Source organism: Lynx rufus, unplaced genomic scaffold (assembly GCF_022079265.1).
Source record: "Lynx rufus isolate CCGP_SWC_20201006 ecotype Redwood Valley unplaced genomic scaffold, mLynRuf1.p SCAF_5, whole genome shotgun sequence".
NCBI classification, from domain to species: domain Eukaryota; kingdom Metazoa; phylum Chordata; class Mammalia; order Carnivora; family Felidae; genus Lynx; species Lynx rufus.
The window spans coordinates 70,398,715-70,423,526 of record NW_025814867.1 but is presented as its reverse complement, the minus strand read 5'-3'; positions in this window follow the sequence as shown (position 1 = coordinate 70,423,526).

Sequence of the window (24,812 nt, the reverse complement as noted above, 5' to 3'; positions counted from 1 at the left end):
CAGGGGAGGAGCAGAGAGAGAGGGAGACCCAGAATCCGAAACAGGCTCCAGGCTCTGAGCTGTCAGCACAGAGCCCGACGCAGGGCTCGAACTCATGGACCGCGAGATCATGACCTGAGTCGAAGTCGGCTGCCTAACCGACTGAGCCACCCAGGCGCCCCTAATGACAGGATTTTTAATAAAATATCTCAGTTTTTGAATGTCAGAACATATTTTTATTCATTCTCAAAATATAATTTTGCTTGGCATAGAATTTGATGTTGATGGCTAATTTTAATTAGCATTATGAAGATATTTACCACTGTCTTTTGGAGACTGTCATGACAGCTATGAAATCTGTACTTAATCAGTATATACTAAACCTTCAGGGGCCAGAACCCACTTACCAACTTGAATAGGTTAAGTTTAATGTAAAGAATCATCAACTGTGACAAGGGATTGGAATATCAAGGAATTAATTTCACAGTGAGAAGGAAAGCAGAATATAAACAATATAGGAATAACAAATATAAGAAATTGTTTCTAATGCCAGATTGAGATTCAGACCACCTTGAGTTGTGCACACTTGTGACTCACTCAACCCCAGTTTTGACGGTTCCACAATGGTAGAAATTTATGGAAATATGCCTTCTAGGGATTGAGGAGAGCTATTTATGGGGAGTTATTGCATCAGAGGCACTCTTCCATGAAGCCATCTGTGTAGTAAAGATTTAACCTTACCAAAAGAGAGGTCTGGCCTTTGCCCTGGGTTCTTGAGATATATTCTCTAAGACCTTGGAATATTCTGCCTGGTATCTTTGTTTACCATATTGGATAGTTTAATGATGTGATTTATGGTACAGACTTTGAGCCATGTCATATCAGCTCAACTTCCAGAGGGGATGGAAATCAAGGTTGGCCACAAAGGTGGTCAACTATGTCTGTGTGACCCAAAACAATCTCCACACCAAGGCTTAGGTGAACTTCCCCTGTTGGCCATATTCACAGCATATTGTCACATATCTTTGCTGAGAGGAGTTAACACTGACCAAGACCTCAGTGGGAAGGGACAACTGAGAGCTCTGTGTTTAGAACTCTTCTGGACTCTGCCCCTGCATCTCTTCCCTTGGCTGATTTTAAGAAATCAAAATTAATGTATCCTTTTGTTGTGATAAGCTATAAACGTGTGAGTTTAACAGCTTTCAGTGAGTTCTATGAGTACTTTTAGTGAATTATCAAACCTAAAAGTGGTCTTGGAGATCCCTAAACTTGCAATCCATTTCAGAAGTAATGTTGATTTTGTGTATTGTTCTCTAACTTTATACCATCCAAAAGAGATGCCAAGGGAAGCTTCTGGGTAATGAGTGCAGCTGACAACTGGGCAGTGCAGAAGGAGGGTGCTGATGAAGCCATCTGTAGTACAGCAATGCAGCATTGGAGAAGTTTCCTGCACTGTGCTGCAGAAGCTGGGATTTGGGGAAGCATCTGTGTTGCAGGAAGTGGACATATACTGTAGGAGCCTAATAAGAAGGTACACTGAACCAAGAAGCAACACCTCTATTTCCTGCCATGTCTCTCCATCGCCCTTTACTGATAAAATTTAGTATCCTGTCAGCTGGAAAAAGAAAATATTTAAAGGGTCCATCTCTGTTTTTGCATAGCATTTAATAAAGTATGAATTTGAAGTTGAGGCACTATAAACATACAGCTGGCACAATTAGATTTTAATTTCTGTTTGCATGATCTATTTTCTTTATTAATTTTTAAGACTTTTCTTAAAATCCTATAGTTTTACTATAACTAGGCCCCTTTCTTGCTTTCTTCCTCCTAGTCTGTCTGCTTGCTTGCTTGCTTGCTTGCTTTCTTTCTTTCTTTCTTTTGATTGTTTAATCTTGCTTGGTACATGATAAGCCAATTCAATTTTAGAATACATGTTTTCATTTATCTCAAAAAATTAATAGATATCCTTTAGCTTCAATACCATTTTTTAAATTCATTTCTTCTAGGACTTCCACTAGAAGGATTTTAAAGTTTTTTTTTTTTCTGTCTTCACTGTCTTTTAGGTTTTCCTTCATTTTTTTAAAAGTTTCTTTTGTGTCTTTGTGAAGCATTTTTAGAGACTTTGTCAGTGCTTTGTTCCAAAGACAAATTTTTTCTTTATACATGTCGTTCTATTATATATAGTCTACTGTGGTTTTATATCACTGGCTGTCACATTGGTTTATTTATTTTTGTTTTATTTTTTTTAAACCATTTATCTTTACTTATACATCTAATTTTGTGTTCTTGGATGTCTTCACTAATTAGGGATTTAAAATGCACATAATATCTCTTTCATTGATAAAAGTTTTTCAAACAATTGCTGTAGGGTGTTTTTATAATATTTGTCTTTCTTGTGTGCCTTATAATTTTTATTTTATGGATGAGTTTCAAAGGAAATTTTTCACCAATAGTGAATCTTCTTTTAGGGTATTTGCCATTTGCCTTCAGTCTTGACCCATAGGATGCCAAGATCTGAATAAGCTCTTATGCTTGAAATTTAGTTTGGAGCTCCAACTGCATGTGCAGAGAACTGGCTTTCAAACTTTTTCCCCATTAGAACAGCATTTATCCAAATGCTTAAGAGAAATCCCAATAATCAAATATCTGAACTTTTCCTTACGAAGAGAAAAAAATGAGACTAAGGATTTTTTTTTCCTTTTAAATTTTCTGAACTTATTATAGCAAATTCAGAGGCAATTGCTCCCAAGACCACAGTTCTAAGGAGCAAACTTATGAAGTACTGTCTAAAGAATTTTGAGTACCTTGCAAAAAAAAAAAGAAACGATTTACTAAATATATATGCATGATTAGTGTGTCGACATGACTGAAACATTTTGAAATCCCTGGATGACAGGCATCACATTGAAATATGTGCAGAGAATTTTTAGGGAATTATATGAAGACAAGCAATTTTTCAGATGTAAAGTGTGCTATTGAACATGAAATGTTGAAGGAATAGATGTGGCCAGATATTGAGTTTACAGAATATATTAATGAAGCCTCATTTCTCAACACTAAATATTAGAGAAGGAAGGATGTGAAGAAAAAGTATGTTGCCAAAATTGAGACTCAAACATTTAGCACAAGTTAAGCTTTCACCAAGTCTATTACATCGATATGTTTTTACATTGCTGTTTAGTGTGAACATTGTACAAATAGCTGTGTAGTCTGTTAGTTATAAATATTGATAGGTTTGTGCTATTGTATAGTCATATGACAAGGTGAAGAGATAGGTGCTTCTTTCTGGTAATGAGGGAAGCTTATGCTTAGTTTGAGCAGACATGAAAAGAGAAACATTTGCTCATTAGAAATGAGATCCCTTACTGGTGGATTAGGTTCAAATGGCAAGTTAAAAAAAAAAAGCAGGGTTCATATCTCAGCTCCATAATTTTCTAATTCAAATAATTATTTTTTGTGAGGACCAACATAACAGCTTTATGACTGTCCTCTCTGATATGATATGTATCTTTCCCTGATCACCCCTTTCAAGAAAAATCACTATACTGAATTTAGTGTTCATTGTTACAATTTAATGCATTTCTTGCTAATATTAGTATATCTATATGTATGCAATACAATATATTGTTTTGCTCTATATGTTTTAAAACTGATAGGGAGTATCTGGGTGCCTCAGTTGGTTTGTTAAGCATCCTACTCTTGATTTAAGCTCAGGTCATGATCTCACAGTTTGTGAGATCCAACCCCATGTCAGCCTGCTTAGGATTCTCTCTCTCCTTCTCTCTGCCCCTCCCCTGCTCTCTCTCTCTCAAAATAAACTTAAAAACATTTGACATAAATGCAGCTTGTGTTTTTGCTTAACATTATGCTTGTAAGATAGATCTATGTTGATCCATAAAAGTTTACCTGTCTTAATGTTCATTTTTCACTGCCATATAACATTTATTTTTATGAATTTGACATAATAGATTCATTACCTCCAATAACATTTTTTTATTCTCAATAATGCTGCAATAATTATTCTTGTGCATAGGTATTTGTGCAATAATTTTTCGAGATGTATAAGTGAAATAGGTTAGGAATAGCATATTTGTGTCTTTAAGTTATCTGATATTACAAAATTGCTATCTAGAGTAGCAAATTTACCAATTTACCAAAAACAGGAGTTCACTATTCACCCTTAATAAAATGTGGTATTGTTAGGTATTTTAATTTCTGTTAATTTGTTGAGGAAAATATGTTATCTCAATGTGTTCTAAATGGAATCTCATTGATTATTAATAGATAATATATACTCACCTGTTTATTGACTGTTTTGGTTATCTCCTATGTGCCTATTCATATCTTTTCCTTTGAACTGTTTTTCTTTTATTCACTGATTTTTAGGAATAGTTTGAATTTTCTTCTCTTAGCTTCTAAGGTGTGTTTTTATGTATTTTATAATATTTCTTGATTCAAATCCAAGGTAATATTTATTCATGATTTCTTAATTTATTTCATTTTTAGTGCTTTCTTTGTCTTGTTTTAAAATATGACATATTTGGAGCACCTGTGTGGCCCAGTCAGTTAACCTATATGACTCTTGATATCAGCTCAGGTCATGATCTTGCATCGTGGGATCGAGCCCCACATCTGACTCTGCTCTGACTGTGGAGCCTGCTTGGGATGGTCTTTCTCTCACTCTCTCTCTGCCCCTCACCCACCTGTTCTTTCTCTCTGTCTCTGTCTCTCTCTCCCTCAAAATGAATAAACATTACATTTTTTTTTAATTTAAAACAAGACGTGTTTTTATTTGAAAGATAAGAAGTTTCTATCCCTTCTTATATGCTTTTAATCCAGCTCTTAGGACATGTGTGTGTATGTGTGTATGTGATGAAAGAATTCAAATATGTATTATGGAATCCCATTATGGCATTCCATAAGGATTTTTAAAAGAGTGAGTAAATCCTATCACTTCATTCTTGTTAAATTATTTGTAAATTAAATTATTTGTAAATGTGTCATTCTGGCCCTACTGGTAGGAAAATTACTCTTGTATTACTACAATTTTAGTGTATCTGCTGATGGAGCAAGTACAATTTAGAAATGAAGTAAAATACAAAAGTATTGGGTGTGAGTGACAATTTCTAACATTATGTTTGTAAATGGATATTTCAGTGAGAAAAATTCTACTTTCACCCAAAATATTTTCTCTATCAATATAACTTAATATGAAATGTAGAAACTTTGCAATTTAGACCCTTTTCTCCCTACCTTCTGATGTCTTTTATAAATTTGTATTAAACAGTCATGTATATTTGAAAGAAGTTAAGATAAAAAATAGTTTGTCATTCAATAAGATATTTACCATTTCTGGTGCTCTTCATTTGTCCTTGAAGATCTGAATTTCTCCCTGGTTTCATAACTTTCAGCCTAAAGAACTCCAAATTTTCTTTTATTGTAGGTATACTAGTGACTAATTCTTTGTTTTCCTTTATGTAAAATGTGTTTATATCTCTTTAATTCTTGATAGATATTTTTGCTGTATAAAGAATTCCAGATTGATTTTTTTTTCTTTTGTTTTCTGCTTTGGTAAGTTAGAGATATTTTTCACTGTCTTTGTCCTCCATGGTTTTTGATGCAAATTTTCTGGGTATGTTGTCTGTTATTCTATGCTTGTATGTATGTATGTATGTATATATGTTTTCCTGACCTCAAGATTTTTTGTCTTATCTTTTGTTTGCCACCAGTATATATGTATGTATGTATGTGTGTGTGTATATATATATGTATATATGTGTGTGTACGTATATATGTATATATATTTATATATGTATGCACATATATGTATATATGTATATGTATACACATACATGTGTGTGTGTCTGTATGTGTGTATATACACACATACAGAGACACACACACATGTATGTGTGTGTATATATATATATATATATACACACACACACACACATACAGACACACACACACACACACACACACACACACACCTGGCAGGGTATATGTTGGGGCGTTTTTTGTATTCATTCTGCTTGGAATTTGCTGAGCATCTTGAATCTGGCTTTCATCAAATTTGTGAACTTTTCAGCCAGTATTTTGTCAGATTTATTTCTGTCCCCCTCACTCTCCTTTGCTTCCTGGACTACAATTACACATATGTTAGATATTTTGATCTACTATAGGTTTCTGTGTCTGTTGATTTTTTATTTTTAATCTATTTTCTCTTTCTCTTTTTTTTTCAGATGATTTCTGTTGACCTCTCTTTAAGTTAACTGAATTTTCTCTGTCATCTCCATTCTATTATTAAATCCAACTAGTGACATTTGAATTTCTAATAATGTATTTTTGCTTCTAAAATTTCCATTTGGTGCTTTTTATGTATTCTATTTCTCTAATAAGATTTCATATTATCTATTTCAAGTATATTTTCTTTCATATCATTGAATATATATTTATTATCACCTGCTTTAAAGTCATTTTCAGATAATTCCAACTTCTTATCATCTCAGGGTTTGGCTCTGTTGACTGTCTTTTCCCTTTAAAATTGGTCAAATTTTCTTGTTATCTGTATGTGACATAATTTGGATTGCATCTTAAACATTATAAATGTAATTCTGTATAGCTCTAGATCCTGCTATATTTCTTAGAAGACTTGATGTTTTTTGTTTTGAAAGCAATTAATTTGGTCAGATTCAAACTGCAAACTCTGACTCACCTGTGGTAGATGACATCTCAAATCAAAGTTTAATTATTTTATATTTGGATGGTTTACTGGTAGCTTTCCCTAGTTGGTAGCTTTCCTTATTCATGCATAGTTCAGGGATTAGCCAAAGACTGGGACAGTGTTTATATGCACAATTTAGAGATTCCCCTTTTCTGGTTCCCTCTTTTCCATGATTCCATTATCATCTGGTTGTTGGGATCATTCCCTGGTTCCTCCATTCCCTGGTTCCACATAAATATGGAGGTCTTTCTATCAGAATATTAGAATTTTAGCCACTCCTCACTGAGCCAAGTCCATAGGAACATAAAGCATATATAGTACTATTCCCTTTTTCCTAGTGATAACTTCTCTTCAGAACCTGCCTGCCTTATTTTCTCCCCAAAGTCCTCAAGATGTTTGCAGTATTTTGTTCAGGGTTTATAGTTGTTATTGGCAGAAAGACTGTTTGAAGCTGTTAGGAGTTTATTCAGCCATCGCACCAACTTTTTTTCTATAGAATAATGAAGGACTAGCATGGAATGGATTTTTTAATGACTAAATACAAATTATTAATTCCTATGACTTATTCTCTCTAGATGTAGTCATCATAGGAATCTATTTATTCTGGAAAATGCTGACTTTTTCAACATATGTTTAGCACTTCTTTAGGAATTGCCTTAAGAGCCTGTGATACATTTTTCAATTTATTAAGAATTGGCATTTATCTAAACACTGTCATCCACCTCAAGAGAAAATTTGATATTTCTTATATAGGCAAAAAATTATTTGGTACTAAATAAAAAAATAAGATGATTGTTATCGACTGAATTGTGTCCCCCTAATATTCATGTTGTGGTCCTAACCCCAATAAAAGTATATTTGGAGACAGGACCTTTAAAGAAGCAAATGAGGCCATAAGGTGTAGTCCTAATGTGATAGAACTGGTGATAGTGTAAAAGAGGAAGAGATATCAGAGCCCTCTCTCTTTCCCTGTGCACACACAGAGGAAAGACCATGTGAGGAGGTGGACATCCACAGCCAGGAAGAGAGGACTCGCCAGATACCAACCCTGCTAGAACTTTGATCTTGGACATCCATGCCCAGAACTAGGACAAAATAAGTCTCTATTGCTTAAGCTACCCAGTCTGTGGTATTTTGTTATGGCAGCCCAAGCACATTAATAGAATAACTTGTTTATATCATGTTTTGAGGGCACAAACACTGTAAGTATATAAAGCAATGAAGAAAAGAAACTTGGGAAAGGAGAGAAACGAGTTCAAAAGCAGTCTGTACAATAGTAACATGCTTAAAGTCAGCAGTGTCCTAATGCAGCAACATTTAAGAGGAACAGTCTTCATGATGAACATCTGGGCTTTGGGGGAAGAAGCAGTTTCACGGCATGATGTTAACAATACACCTAAATGTGCACTGGTACATTATTTATCCTGTTAGTGACACTGTTAGACTACTCTAAAATGGCGCAGTGCAAATGTGTTTTAGACTGTAGAATGGTCAAAAAATACGATTTGTAGCTCTCCAATTTCAGTTCTCAGCATGCATTCAACATGTATGAGTTTTTATTTTAAGCAGATATTTATTACCATGTTTAGGAACCCTTTGACCCCAGGTTGAAAAGATACTATTTATTTGGCCTAAATCTGCAGAACTGTCATGAATCCACAAGAGAAGTTACTTATGGAGCTTAGGGGAGATAAGAAAATAATCACTCATTACTCTTCCATCTAGCAGCTGTGACCCCAGTGGTGAGTGTTTGTATGTGTGCCTGTGTGTTTAAATTTGCTAAAGGAACGCGATGGTAAATCACCAACAATAACAGGAGGATCAATACTCTCTCTTGCCTCTTTTGTGAGATCTGGAGCATGGCCTGAATCTGTTAGACGGAATTAAATGGCTCAGGGTGTCAGGGAGGATGCCAACAAATAGACCTGCCATGCTGTCCATTAACAAAGCCCCAGATGACCGCCGTCACCATTGTAGCCACTTTAAAAAAAGAACATTTGGGACCTGCCAGTTAGAAATGAAAGGTGGTCTAGTTATTCACAGCAGAAATTATGTGCATTTCTAACCAACAAAGTGCACAATAATTCAGTGATAACACTGAATAAACTCCATGGAAAGGAGGAATCATTGTGTTTTACCATGACGGGGGAAATGACATTTGATGAAAAAAACAGATAGGGGCGGTTACTGTGAGACTCAGGAGCACAGCTCATGGCTTGCTTGCAAGTTTCCATCACATGCACACTCGTTCCATTGCAAAGGCTAATGCCTCAGGCTTTCTGGGTTCTTTTGTCTTTGTACAACAACAACAGCACATCATGCATCTGGCCAATTGTGCAGTGGGATACCACAGGGAGGGTTTCCATCCCAGCACCAGCTGGTGATGATTTTATGGCTACCAGCATGAGGATTGATGGCTTTCATAAATTCACATCCAGCTAGTGTACCCACAGATGCTATTCTTATTCTTATCTTGAAACTTTACTAAATTTTAGCCTGAGAAATATCCTGCAGCAGTGAATTCTGAAAGCTGATTATGCACCACATAAAAAGTCTTTTTATCCATTTTCAATCTGCTGCCATTTGAATTCCATCCAGCTTCTGCTCTTTCTCAAATTAAGGTGAATGGGAGTATGGTATATAATTAGGCTATGTTATACTATTCACTACTTCATTCACCTTAATCTTATTATCTCTGCAGACATGCTAGGTCAATTCCAGAAACATTTGAACAGAAGATGTGGTTAATTTTAAATGAACTGGATATAACTAATAATACATTTGATTGAGATAAACTCTAAACTGAAAGAAATTGTCATAGGAACTTTATTTTGTTATTAACATTGACAGGAGGGACGTAGGCATTTTACAGGCACAGTGCTGGGGCCAGAGTGTCTCTTTGTATTTGTGAAAAGCTGTGAAGACATGGGAAAATATCTATAGATTCTCTATTTACTCTGCATTGGTTAAAGGTGAATAACAGATTGTAAATTTTCATTTATGTGATTGTGAGCTTTCCAAAGGATGAACCTGTAGCATACTTCTGTAATAGATCAAAAGCATATAGTCAGCAAATTCTAATACTTGGCATTTCTAAAACAGAATGTTAGCATTGTAGGAAACAAATGGTAGTATTTTAGTGAACTGTAGTCTGCAAAAATACAGTAAATGCTTATACATTCCTGTAATGGAAATCAGATATAGATTGTTCTTATGCTGAAAAATGAAAGGAATATTTTGTAGATACATAAGCATTGTATTTACTACAGGTATTAAATACATATAACCTATGATTTAACATAATTCTTCTTACACTTATAACATTTTAGATCATACACTTGTGAATAAGCCACACTGAAGATCTGTAGAGTCCCAGTGCCCTGATTTCTGCACTGGTTTGCCCTTGTATCCAGCAATTTGGGGGCACTCTTAACCTCATTAATATTCTCTCTCTCTCTTTCTCTCTCCCTCTGTCTTCTCCTCTTGCCCATATTCTTCCCTGGTGTCAGCTACATAAAAGATTTCAGAAATCCGTTCTCTATCTTTACCTTTTTTTTTGTTAGGTTTCCTGATTTATCTGCTTTCCTCTATGGACTCTGAACTGGCCAAATGTTCAGGTTCATTTCTAGTCTAGCTCAGAGCACATAGGAAGCTTCATAGCTAGGGAGCTCAATATCCCCTTGTATGATTTTTGTCATATGATTTTTGTTCTTTCTTGGCTTTTGACTTTCTACTTGAGTACTTGACTGCCTAACCCGTTTTAACCATCTGATTTTCTTTGCTTATATATCTGCGGCCCGTACCTGCCAGTTTTCTGATTTCCCTAAATCATGAGTGTGCTCTTATTTTACTGCAGTATATGCCTGGACTTTTGATTCCCTATCTAGTTTGTGATGCCCTGTCTCACCAAGACTCCAATTTCCCCCTACCATGCCTCATTACTTTAGCTGCAGCTTGGTTTTTCTAGGAACCATATTTATTTTTCTACCTTTCTTTTTTTAATTATTAAACATACATGGTTCTTGTGAAATAGCTGCAAATTACCCATAAAGTAATTCTGTTAATACTATTGTTAAAAGATGTTTCTAAATAAAATTTTGACGAATATTCTTCTGTGTAAATATTTGCCTGCATTTCACATACTTTTCTTGGACTAAATTAATCAAATTGAAATTATTGTGTTAAATATACAAATATTAGAGGCTTTTGAAATATATAGCTATATTATATAGTACAAATGGAGCAGAACTAGCACTGGAGAGTTATTCCCATTAGGTACATGGAAGTGCTTGTGTGGTCAGGGAAAGGGAGTAGGTGGAGAACACGGGCTTCTTTATATGAGACCAAAGTATGGGAGAAACACAGTTTGTGCAAGTGCAAATTCAGACATGACCTTGGGATAAATATATGCATATTGCCCTCTGGTGATGTGTGCCACATCAATGTGCCATTCCCTTTTTGTTCTAGGATTCGTGGTGGAATTTTCTTTCCTATATCTCATTTTTATCTGTACTATGTAGTTGTATCATACAATCTTGAGTTTTCAATATTTTCACTCTCTATGGCTCTGTTCAATTATTGTATTTTCCCCATTCCCACTCCCATTCTATTCCTGGGCCATCCTCAGCACATGTCAACTGTCTTTGGTTCTCAGTTGTTTCTTATGAGAAGCCAATGTTCGAATGAATTTTTGTTTTTCTGTATTCAATGTCATTTTTCTCTGGCTGCCTTCAAGATTTTATCTTTGGCCTTTGGCAGTTTTACTGGTATGCTTGGAGGCATTTGCTGGTACTCACTCTGCTTGGGGGCTGCTGAAATCTTTATAAATTTGTCTTTCACCAAATTTAGGAAAATTTTGGCTCCTATATGTCTTCAAATATTTTTTCAGAAAGCCCTGTAGGACTCCAATTACATGTAGTCTATATATTTTAGAATTGCCCCACAGACTCCTGAGGCACTATTAATTTGGAAAATTGTTTTCTCTTGTGCTTTTTCAGATTGGATAAATTTAATTGGTGTATTTTTTAATTCATTGACTCTTTCTTAAGAAAGTGTTATTTTGCTATTAAGTACATCCATAGAACTTTCTATATTAGATACTGCATTTTGTTTTTATTTCTAGAATTCCACTTGGTTTTGCACATACACATACACACACGTGTGTGTGTATGTATATGTGTATGTGTATGTATGTGCGTGTATATATATATATATATATATATATATATATATCCTTGTTTCTGGCACAGAGCTCCTAAAACTCTTGGAATTTTCTACGCGATAGGAATTATAAAGGTGTCTTAATATTCATAATAAACCCCTTCAAATACACCTGAGTTTATTTTGGTGAGGTGAGTTTTGGACTTAACCTAAGGATGGGCACTGGTTGTCAGGGAAACCAAGCACATGATTAGAAGGTTAGAATTTTCAGTCCCATCTCCCTGATTTCCTGGGAGAAGGGAGGGGCTGGAGATTGAATCATCACAAATGACCAATGATTTAATCAGTCGAGTCTATGTAAAGAAGCCTCCAAAAGAATGTGCTAGGAGAGTTTCCAAGTTGGTGAACACATGAAAATTTGGAGAGTGGTATATTCTGAGGTCAAAAACGCTTTTCCCTCTTTCCTGTACCTTGCCCTCTGCATCTCTTCTATTTGGCTGTTCCTCAGTTAGATTCTTTTATAGTAAACTGATGGTCTATTAAGTAAAACATTTCTCTGAGTTCTGTGAAACACTCTAGCAAATTAATGTTACCTAAGGAGCAGGAGGTGGTGGGGGTGAGGAGCCATTGAAATCTTCAACCTGTAGCTAGTGGGTCAGAAGCACAGGTAACAACCTGGACTTGTAACTGGCCTCTGAAGTCTTGTAGGACTGAGCCCTTAACCTGTGGACTCAGATGCTCTCTCCAGGTAGATAGTATCAAAATTGAATCAAATTATAGGATATCCAACTGGGGTATCTGAGAATTGCTTGTATATGTGGGAAAATTCCTCCTCTCCAAACACTGGAATTAGGTGTCAGAATCCTTATTTACTTATTATATTTCTTTTTATTTAATTTAAAAAAATATTTATTTATTTTTGAGAGAGAGAGAGAGAGAGAGGAGAGATCGACAGAGAGGAGGGGCACAGAGAGATGGAAACACAGAATCTGAAGAAGGCCCCAGGCTCTGAGCTGTCAGCACAGAGCCTGATGCAGGGCTCGAACCCATGGACCACAAGATCATGACCTGAGCCAAAGTCAGATGCTTACCTGACTGAGCCACCCAGGCACCCCTACTTTTTATATTTCTATTTCTCTGTTGGGATTTATTTATTTATTTTACACATTACAAGCATATTTTCCTTTACTTCATTGAGCATATTTAAAATAACTGTTTTAAAACCTTTGGTACTTCCTTGCAGTGTCTGGGTGGCTCAGTGGGTTGAGTGTCTGACTTTGGCTCAGGTCATGATCTCACGGTTTCTGAGTTTGAGCCCCGCGTCGGGCTCTGTGCCGACAGCTCAGGGCCTGGAGCCTGCTTCAGATTCTCTCTCTCTCTCTCTCTCTCTCTCTCTCTCTCTCCTCCTCCTCTCCTGTTCACACTCTGTCTCTCTCTCTCAAAAATAAATAAAGATTAAAAAAAAATTAAAAATACAAACTTTGGCAGTCCCAACATCTGCATTATCTTGAGGTTGGACTTTATTTTTTTCTCTTGAAAATAGATATTTTTGTAGTTTTAACATGTGATTTTAGAATGTAAGCTGGATATTATGAATTAGGTGCTGTAGATTTTGATTCTAATATATTCCTATGAAGAGAAACTCGAAACTCTGAATTCATTCTTCAGGGTTTTTTTTAAGTCTTAACTGGGCTACTTGGAAGCTACCTCTTAAATGTACACTTATAGGGTTAGCCAGATATTTGAACAGAGTTATTTGAAGAATTTGCGACTTCCCCATTGTTCTTTTCTTTCTAGGATTCACTGCTTCATTTTCTAGTTCCTATGGATTTCCCATATTGGGTATTCTGCTTCCTCAACGTTCTGGTGTCTCTTTCTGGGCTTTATCCACATTGAATGCCAACTGTGGCCTGCTCTCAGGCTAACAACTATTAAAAAGTGGGAAACTTACCTCGTGTTATTTCTTTTATGTGTTGACTGCCCTCTGATGTCTGGGAATTTTTGTTTTCTGTCTAGTCTCTTGAGTAGTTGTTTTCTGTATCCTGTCCAGAGGTCATAGTTGTTATTTACAGCATCTTAGTTTGATAGGAACTACTTGAGCATTATCAAAGTAGAAGCTCCCCACTGCCCATATTTTCTGTGCATGCATGTCTCATTCTCTTTCATTTGCAGTTGAGGTCTAAGGCAGGTATATTACAGGTGGAGTGACTACAGCAGTCCGATTTATGAACTCTGAGGAGAATATTCCTAGAGTGGCTGGGCTTACCTTCTCACAACTGAGTCTAACTGCTGGGGGTTAGACTGTCCTGCCTCATCCAGAGTTCTGCCAGGACATTAAAAATGGGTCAGGACATTGTTGTCAGAATTTTAAAGTAATTTCAAATCCCTCATGTCTGCAAATGGAGGCAGAGTGAAAGATACCACAGGGAGAACTGGAATATCACTCTCTGTTTTCCAGAAGATGGGATTCTTGATTAACTGTCAAGAAGCAGGCAGAATGACAGGTTCAGCTTATACAAATGTACCTCAAGGTGCAGTCACTGAAGAACTTTATCAGAATCATCTGGAATATTTGTTTAAAAAGGAGCTTTCTAGCCCACCTCAGACCTGCTGAATAATAAGCTCCACAGATATTTACATTCATATGGCAGTGATACCTACATTCATTAAAGTTTGAGAACCACTCCTCTGTATCAGTGGTTCTTAAGCCTGGCTGCACATTACAGTCACCTGGGAAGCTTTTAAATCTTACAGATTTTAAGACTCATCCTCAGAGGCTCTCTAAATTGGTGTGGCTTGGGACACAGGCATTGGTGTTTTAAAAGCTGCCTGGATGATTTTAATGTGCTGTCAGCATTGAAAAGCACTGCTCTTTGTGAATAGTCTTTGCTTTTAGATGGTCAATAGAGTGACTTCTTCTAAGACTCTGAGGACAATGAGATAAAAGATGACATGAACTAGTAACTCTCCCAGGACATTTAGGCAGAAAATAAACCTATGAATATGGCACTAACTTCTAGATACTCTTGACATATCTGGAGGGACAAGACGATGCTATGAAGTCATTTTACAATGGCACAGTGGTACTTCTGATTTGTAAATCCTCAATCAAGACTGAACATGTTTCTTTATTATGAAGTTTGTGGACCCCAATTTGTAAATATCCCAGAGAGGTATATGGTACACCACTTTTCTCATATTTAATTATGTGACCTTTTTTACTTGTGCAACATATGAACATCTTGCACAACCAAATCTTAGAAGCATTGTTTTAAGTGCCATTCATGTAGAACAAACATACTGGTTAATCAGAACTTAGAATAATATTATTTGCAATGTAACTAGTAAGTTTTTTTAATATCTGTAATTTTTTTTAACCTTGAAAGTTTATGCATCAGAGAGGAAGGCAAATTATTTACTTATACAGCAACCTCACATTAGTATTCTTTTTCCCCCTAGGGTAAGGTAATGATGGCAGATGTCACCTGCATGTGTAAAAGGGAGTTTTACACTATAGATGAGGAACTCCAAAACTATAGCCTTCAGAGCTTATATAGGAATTTCTCTCCCGGAGACAGGGAGAGAAATTTTTTTCTCTCTAATGAAAACAAATTCTTTCTGGGAAGAGATGGAGAAGATTCCTAGGTATTTATAACCACCACCCTTTAAAATGTAAACATATGGCTCCCGATTTTGTTATTTGATGAAACAGAAACAAAAAAAGTTTTCAGGAAAATAATTCTTTAAATTTTTTCTAGATGTTTCTATATTAGTATTGCTGTTCAATCATCCTTTAACCCATGTTGCTAGCAATCTTTGCTCAGAAAGCTCTGAGCAGGCAAAACCATGAAAGTATTAACATTTTATTCATAATGCCATCTACTCTTAACTCAGAACATCCTCATTCATTCCAAGTATGTTCCCGATTCAACAGTATTTTCTAGTGTCTGGCAAAATGGTCCTTTTGTGATATAACAACCCAGATGAACTTCAGGACATACAGACCGACTTACAAAGCACCTTGTTACATGAAAAACATAAGTAAAAACAGATTGTCAACTCTCTGAGTCCATTTGGGCTACTTTAACAAAATATCATTGATTTATTGCTTTATAAACACCAATTTTATTTCTCACAGTCTAGAAGCTGGACATCTGAGATCAGGGTGCTTGCATGGCCCTCTTCCTAGCTTCAAACTGATGACTTGTCAGTCGTGTCCTTACATGACAGAAGGGGCAAGGTAGCTTTCTTGGGCCTCTTTTATAAGGGTACTAATTTGGGATCTAATCACCTCCCACCTCCTAATACCATCACATTGGGCACTACGTTTCAACACACGAATATTGGGGAACACAAATATTCAAATCTTAGCATCAACCATCATGCAAAATGTTGCCTTATGTCTGACTACACTCATCAATCTTCCCTTTCTCTAAGACTTTCCCCAGTCCTTTACCTAAGATATTAGAATTGATGCATAGTCTTTTATATAATGAGCTACAATGCTAATTAATGATTAAGGTTACACCAAACCCACCATATAACCTTGTTATCCTAAGCTCAATATAATATTTTACTGACACTGCCCTCATTAGTCAACCATGGATTTTCACTATATGTGGCATAATAACACCACATCCTCCCTTGATAAGAGCAAAAATCCCATCCATATATCTAAACTATCTTATGGGCATATAACTTCTATGGACATCTGCCTTGCTTTGAAGTTTTGAATGGAATGGAACTAAAGATATACCTGACAACCAAAAATAGACAACCATTTCAATTTCCTGAAAGCTTTGGAAGCTTTCTAAGATTATACCAGTCCTTAGACTGGTATATACAATTCCTTCATTGTATTCAGTTTAGGTATGAGTAACTAGACTCCTCAATCTAAGTTACAAGGCCTCTCTAGAATCTAATTTATTGATGAGTACATATAGGTTTTTTATGTTACTAATTCAAAGATACTCTTGAAAATTGTAATTTGCCATGATAGCTTATACACTATCCTAACAGCACCATGATTTTTTTCCTTCCTGTTTTTCACTTCTCAAGACTGCATACAGCATTATGGTTAACAGGAGGAGCTCTGGCCTCAAACTGCCTAGGCTCAAATTCTAGTTCTGCCATTTTCTAGCAGTAGTAGGTATATTATTTTTTTTAATGCTTTTATTTATTTTGAGAGAGAGAGAGCACGAGCAGGGGATGGGCAGAGTGAGAGGGTGAGAGAGGATCCCAAGAAGGCTGTAGGCTACCAGCACAGAGCCCAATGCAGGGCTTGAACTCAAACCATGAGATCATAACCTGAGCCCAAATCACAGGTTGGACGCTTAATCGACTAAACCACCCAGTTGCCCTGATTAGTAGGTATATTATTTAATCTCTTTGTTCTCAGCTTTCTCAGTAGTAAAATGAGCTTAACTATTACTTATGCTAAAGAGCTGTTAGAGAATTAAGTGATGTAATCATGTGAAGTGTTTAAAACAGACCTTATCCCTTAGTACTCCATAAATATTAACTATTACAATACAGATTCTCTAAGTCTGGTTTGTTAATTTCATCTCCGTATGTTGTGATTTTACCATTTTTCATCTGTGTCTATATCACTTCTTCCAGATATGGTGAAATGGGCTTCAACACAGGTACAGTTCACAAGCTTTAAGTGTTAATGGCAAATGAGTATCAGGCCTAATTCACCTTATGAAAGCTGGCTGAGGGGATGGTAGTAAAGGATAAGAGATGGGGTGGAGGTTGAACAAGCCAGTCAGTAAATAAGTCAGTAAGCAAGTCAGCAATATATTTTTCCATGAAAAAAAATAATAGGATTTAAACAATTTGAGCCATAAATCTCAAGTTAGGGCAAAAAAGTTAACCTGGGACAAAAGGAAATCAGTTATGACCGTAGCTGTCAGACAAAAGGCTGTGTTGATAAATGCCAACAGCTTGGCGTCTGCTATTTCTGCTGGTTCTTACTGTCCTAATAGTATGGAAGACACTTTTGCCCCTAAATTTTCCTACAGGCCTTTCAAGGATTTAGAACCTGCTGGAAAGATAATTTGGCAGAGAGATCATTGATAATATTTTCTCCCACAAGGATAAAAAGCATTCACAAGCCTATGTGCTTCCAACTCACTAGTCCCCAGGGCACTTTGCATGCTGTGATCATGTGAGTGTCCACTCTACATGTATTCTGTAGCTGTTATTCACCCTTGGTTTTATTTTAAAAGTTTTACCGATGCTACAGTTCATTCTGGGACAATTTCTATTTTATTGTGAGTTAATGTATGTATATATGTATGTATGTACTTAAAGGAATTTGAATTTTGAGTTGCCTTGGATATTTCTTATTGAAGTATAATTAACATATAGTGTTATGTTAGTTTCAAGTGTAAAATATAATGATTCAGAAATTCTGTACATTACTCAGTGTTCGGCAAGGTTGATAGTCCCCTTTATCTAATTTATCCATCCCTCTGCCTACTTTCTCTCTGGCAGCCACCAGTTCTCTATACTTATGAGTCTGGGTTTTTTTTTTTGTCTTTTTTCTTTGTTCATAAAATTCTGCATTTGAGTGACATCATATAGTATTTGTCTTTCTCTGACTTATTACACTTAGCACTGTAGCCTGTAGATCCATCCAATTTGTTGCAAATGGAAACATCTCTTTCTTTATTATGGCTTAGTAATATTCCATTGTGTATATATACATATACATACATATATGTATATACATACATATATATACATACATATATGTATATATACATACATATACATATATACATATATATGTATGTATATGTATATATATATACATATATATATATATATATATACACTAATCTTCTTTATCCATTCATCTACGAATGGACACTTGAGTTACTTCCATACTGTGTCTATTGTAAAAAATGTTGCAATAAACATAGGGGTGCATGTATCTTTTCAAATTCATGCTTTTGTTTTCTTTGGATAAACACCCAGTATTGGAATTACTGGATAATATGGTAGTTCTACTTTTAGTTTCGTGAGGAATCTCCATACTGTTTTCCACAGTGGTTACACCAGCTCACATTCCCACCAACAGTGCACAAGGGTTCTTTTTTCTCCACATCATCACTAACACTTATTATTTCTTGTCATTTTGATTCTGGACATTTTGATAGGTGTTAGGTGATATCTCATTGTGGTTTTGATGTGCATTTCCCTGAGGATTAGTGATGTTGAACTTCCTAATGTGTCTGTTGGCCATTTGTATGGCTCATTTTGAAAAATGTCTATACAGCTCCTCTGCCCATTTATAATCAGATTATTTTTCCCCAGTATTGAGTTATATAAATTCTGCATATATATATTAACCCCTTTCTGGATTATATAATTTGAAAATATTTTCTACCATTAAGTAGTTTGCCTTTTGTTTTGTTGATGGTTTTCTTCCTTGTGCAGAAGCTATTTATTTTGGTGTAGTCCCAATAGTTGAATTTTGTTTTTATTTCCCTTGCCTGAGGAGACATATCTAGAAAAATGTTCCTATGGCTCATGTCAAAGAAATTAATGCCTATGTTTTCTTCTAGTTTTATGGTTTTAGGACCCACATTAGATCTTTAATCCATTTTGAGTTTATTTTTTATGTATGATTTAAGAAAGGGGTCCAGTTTCCCCACTGTATATTCTTTCCCCTATTGTATATTCTTACTTCTTTGTCAAAGATTAACTGACCACATAAGTGTGGGTTCATTCCTGGGCTATATTCTTCCAGTGATGCATGTGTCTGCTTTTGTGCTAGTATCATAGTGTTTTCATTACTATAGCTTTTTAGTATATCTTGACATCTGGGTTTGTGATGCCTTCAGCCTTGTTCTTTCTCAAGATTACTTTGGCCATTTAGGGTCTTTTGTGGTTCCATACATATTTTAATATTTTTTTATCTCTGCGAAAAATGTCATTGTTATTTTAATAGGGATTGTATTAAATCTGTAGATTGCTTTGAGTAGCATGTACATTTCAACAATATTGGTTCTTCCAATCCAGGGGCATGGAACATCTTCCCATTTGTGCCATCTTCAATTTTTTTCATCAGTGTTTTACAGTTTTTGGAGTGCAGGTCTTTAACCTCTGTGGTTAGGATTATTCCTAGGTGTTTTATTATTTTTGGTGTAATTGTAAATGCTATTATATTTTTAATTTCTTTTTCTACTACTTCATTATTAGTGTACAGAAGTGTAACAGCTTTCTGTACATTAATTTTCTATCCTGCAACATTACTGAATTCATTTATTAGTTCTAGCAGCTTTTTAGTGGAGTTTTTAGAGTTTCTACATATAGTATGATGTCATCTGCAAATAGTGAAAGTTTGTTTCGTCCTTACCAATTAGGATATCTTTTATCTCTTTTTCTTTACTGGCTATAATGTCCAGTAGTATGTTGAGTCAAAGTGGTGAGAATGGACATCCATGTTTTGTTCCTGATCTTACATGAAAGCTCTCAATTTTTCACCAATGAGTATGATATTAGCTGTGGGTTTTTCCATATCTGATCTTTATTATATTGAGATATGTTCCTTTTAAACCTACTTTGTTGAGAGTTTTTATCAGGAATAGATGTTAAACTTTATCAAATGCTTTTGTTTTTCATTAATCTATTGAGATAATCATACGGTTTTTATCCTTTATCCAGTTAATGTGATGTGTCATGTTGATTGATTAGTGAATACTGAACCACTCTTTTATCCCTGAAATAAATCTCACCTGATTGTGGTGAATGATTTTTTTTTTTTTTTTGATGTCTTGTTGGATTCAACTTCCTAGTATTTTGTTAAGGAGTTTTGCATCTGTGTTTATCAGAGATATTGGCTTATAGTTTCCTTTTTGGTAGTATCTTTATCTGGTTTTGGTATCGGAGTCATGCTGTCCTCATAGAATGAATTTGGAAGCTTTCCTTACTCTTCTGTTTTTGTAATAGTTTGAGAAGAGTAGATGTTAATTCTTTATATATTTGGTGTAATTCACCTGTGAAGCCATCTGCTCCTAGACTTTTGTTGGTTGATAGTATTTTGGTTATTGGTTGAATTTCATTGCCAGTAATAGGTCTGTTCAAATTTTTTATTTCTCCATGATTTAATTTTGGAGGGTTATGTTCATAGGAATTTATCCATTTCTTCTAAGTTGCCTAGTTTGTTGATATACAATTTTTCACATTATTCTCTTATAATCCTTTGTATTTCTGTGATGTTGGTTGTTATTTCTCCTCCTTCATATCTGACTTTATTTATTTGAGTACTCTCCTTTTCTTGAGGAATTTGGATAAAGGATTATCAATTTTATTTTCAAAGAACTGGCTCCTGGTTTCATGGATCGGTTCTGTTGTGTTTTTCGTTTTTGTTTTGTTTTTGTTTTGTTTTGCTTTTTGCTTTTTTTAGTCTCTATATCACTTACTTGTGCTCTAATCTTTATGATTTCCTTTCTTATACTGGATTTGGGTTTTGTTGTTCTTTTTCTATCTCCTTTAGGTATAAAGTTAGGTTGTTTATTTAAGATTTTTCTTCTTGAGAAAGGTATATATTGTTATAATCTTCTCTCTTAGAACAGCTTTTGCTGCATCCCAAAGATTTTGGACTGTTGTGTTTTCATTTTCACTTGTTCCCATGTATTTTTTAACTTCCTCTTTATTTTGTTGACCCATTCATTGTCTAGTAGCATGTTATTTCCAGATTTTTTTCTTATGAGTTTTAGTTTCATACCATGTGGTAAGAAAAGATGTATAATATGATTTCACTCTTTTGGAATTTATTGAGAATTCTATTCTGGCCTAATATGTGATCTAGTCTGGAGAATGTTCCCTGTACATTTGAAAAGAATGTGTATTCTGTTTGGGAATGGAATGTTCTGAATATATGTTAGGTCCATCTGGTACAATATGTCATTCAAATATGCCACTATTTCCTTGTTGATTTTCTGTCTGAATGACCTATTGATGTAAGTAGGGTGTTAAAGTTCCATACTATCATTATATTACTATTAAAATCCCCTTACTATAATTGTATGATTGTCAATTTCATCGTTTATGTAAGCTAATAGTTGCTTTATGTATTTAAGAGTTTTCATGTTGGGTACATAAATATTTACAATTGTTATGTCCTCTTGTTGGATTGTTCCTTCTTATCACTAGGTAGTGTCCTTCTTTGTCTCTTGTTACAGTCTTTGTATGAAAGTCTATTTTGTCTGATATAAGTATTAGTACCACAGCTTTCTTTTTGCTTCCCTTTACATGGTAAGCATTTTTCCATTCCTTCACTTTCATTTTTCATGTGTCTTTAGATTTTAAGTGAGTCTCTTGTAGGCAGCTTCCAGATGGATCCTGCATTTTTATCCATTCAGTCACCCTATGCCTTTGATTGGAGCTTTAGTCCATTCACATATAAAGTAATTATCGATAGGTATGTACTTACTGCCATTTTTTGTTACTTGTTTTATGGTTATTTTTGTAATTCTTTTCTGTTCCTTTATTCTTCTCTTGCTTTTTTTCCCTTATGGTTTGATAACTTTTTTTGCCGACATGCTTGGATTTCTTTCTCCTCTTTTTTTTTTTGTGTGTATCTATGTTTTTGATTTGTGGTTACCATTAGGTTCATGTGTAACATTTTGTGCATATACAAGTCTATATTAAGTTGATGGTCATTTACATATGAACATCTTCTAAAAGCACTAAAGTTTTACTTCTCCACTTCCACTTTTTATGTATATGATGTCATACATTAAATCCTTTTATTTTGTGAACTCTCGACTGATTTTTGTAGATGTAATTGCTTTTACTGCTTTTGTGCTTTAACCTCTGTATTAGCTTTATAAGTGATTATTCTACTACTTTGATTATGTTTGTATTTATCTGTGATTTTTTTTCCCTTAATAATTTTCTTATCCTGATTATGGCCTTTTCTTTCCACTCCAAGATTTCCCTTTAACATTTCTTGTAAGCCTGGTTTAGTGGTGATGAACTTATTTACCTTTTGTTTGTTTGGGAAACACTTTATATTTTCTGTTCTGCATGACAGCCTTGCTGGGAACCAGCCTTGCTGGTTACATGTTTTTGTTTTTGCTTTTCCCTTAAGCACTTTGAATATATCAAGCCATTCCGTTCTGGCCTACAAAATTTCTGCTAAAAAATTAGCTGAGAGCCTTATGTGGTAACTGTTTTGTTTTCTCTTGCTGCTCTTAAAGTTCTATCACTACTTTTGGACATTTTAATTATGCCTTTTGGTGTGGACCCCCTTGGGTTAATTTGTTGGGTGCACGCTGTCCCTCCTGGATCTGGATGTCTGTTTTCTTCCCCAGAATAGGTAAGTTTTCAGCTATTATTTCTTCAAATAAATATTTCTGCCCCGTTGTCTTTCTCTTTCCCTTCTGGGAGCCTTATCATGCAAATGTTATGATTGGTTATGTTGCTGAGTTCTCTCAAGCAATTTTTATTTTTTATTATTTTTTTCTGTTCAGCTTTGTTGCTTTCCATCACTTTGACTTCCAGTTCATTAATATGTTTTTCTGCTTCTTGTAGTCTTCTATTTATTCCCTCTAGTGTATTCTCAAATTTTAATTACTGAGTTCTTCATCTCTCATTGGTTCTTTTTCATATTTTCTCTTTGTTGAAGGTCTGAGATCCTCCATTCTTTTCTCAAGACCAGGGAGTATCTTTATGACATTCATTTGAATTCTATATCAGGCACATTGCTCATCTCTGTTTCATTTAGCTCTTTTGTTGTGGTTTTGTCATTTTTTTTTTCATTTAGGACATATTCCTCTATCCCCTCACCTTGTCTAACTCTGTGTTTGCTCCTATGTGTTAGGAAAGTCAGTTATGTATCCTGATCTTAAAAGTGGTGGTCTAATGAAGAAGAGGTCCTACAGTGCCCAGTTGTGCAATATCCTTTGTTCACCAGAACCAGGTACTTCATGGGTGTCTCCCAAGTACGTTGTGTGTGTCCGCTGTTATAGCTGAGCTTCATTTGCCTCAGTCCAGTTGACTGCAGTGACCCACTTTGTCTGTTGTGGGTACACTGGGCAGGGTTTGGTCCCTGGCAGTCTGGAGCTGCCACAACCCTGTAGTTGGGCATTGTCAGCACTCACACCAAATGTCTGCCCTTAACCCATCTCATGGGGCTGTAGTCACACAAACTTTCAAGGCACTCTTTGTGCCTTGTCTTCTGAGAGGCTTTCTGTGATGGGCTATATCAGATGCTTGGACCCCGTCTGGGACTGATCAGCAGGGCACTCTCTGTGCTGCCAGTTAAAGGTTCAGTTGCTGGGACTACAGGCACATTCATATTTGTGGTTCTCTTCCCCTTTCCTAGGGGCAGGAATCACTTTGGAGTGGCTCAGGTCCCTGCTGGAGTTGTTTGCTGGGTATGTGGAGACAGGAGCTGCTTTGGAGGTATGCCTTCCAAGTGGGTCAGGTTGGATGGGGCACATCCATGGGAGAGCATGGAGGTGAGGCATGCAAGGTTATGAAGATAGGTGGAGAATAGTCTTGCTGGTTCCTGCAAGTATCCAGCTATTTAGGATGGGGTTTGGGGGGAGAGGCTGGCAGCAGAGAAATGGTTCCCACCAACACTTTTGTTCTTGGAGAGGTCTCCCAAAGTCTCCTGCCCCTCCAGTGCACATTCTGAGATTAGTAAATAAGTCATCTTCAGTATACCCCGGGCCACAAACTGCTACTTCTATGCTGTATCTCGGCCAGGTTATTTGTTATGCTGGCTCTTTAAGGAAAGGGGCTCAGTTTTCTGTGACTCTCTTAGAGCTAAGCCTCCTGATTTTTAAAGTACCCAAGCTAAGCCCTGATGATTGTAAATACTCATGTTAAGCCTCACTGGTTTTCAAAGCCAAATGTTCCCAGTGTAGTCCCCCATGCCTGGAGTGCCTGGTATGGGATCTGATCCTCCCACTTCTCTATCCTTGTG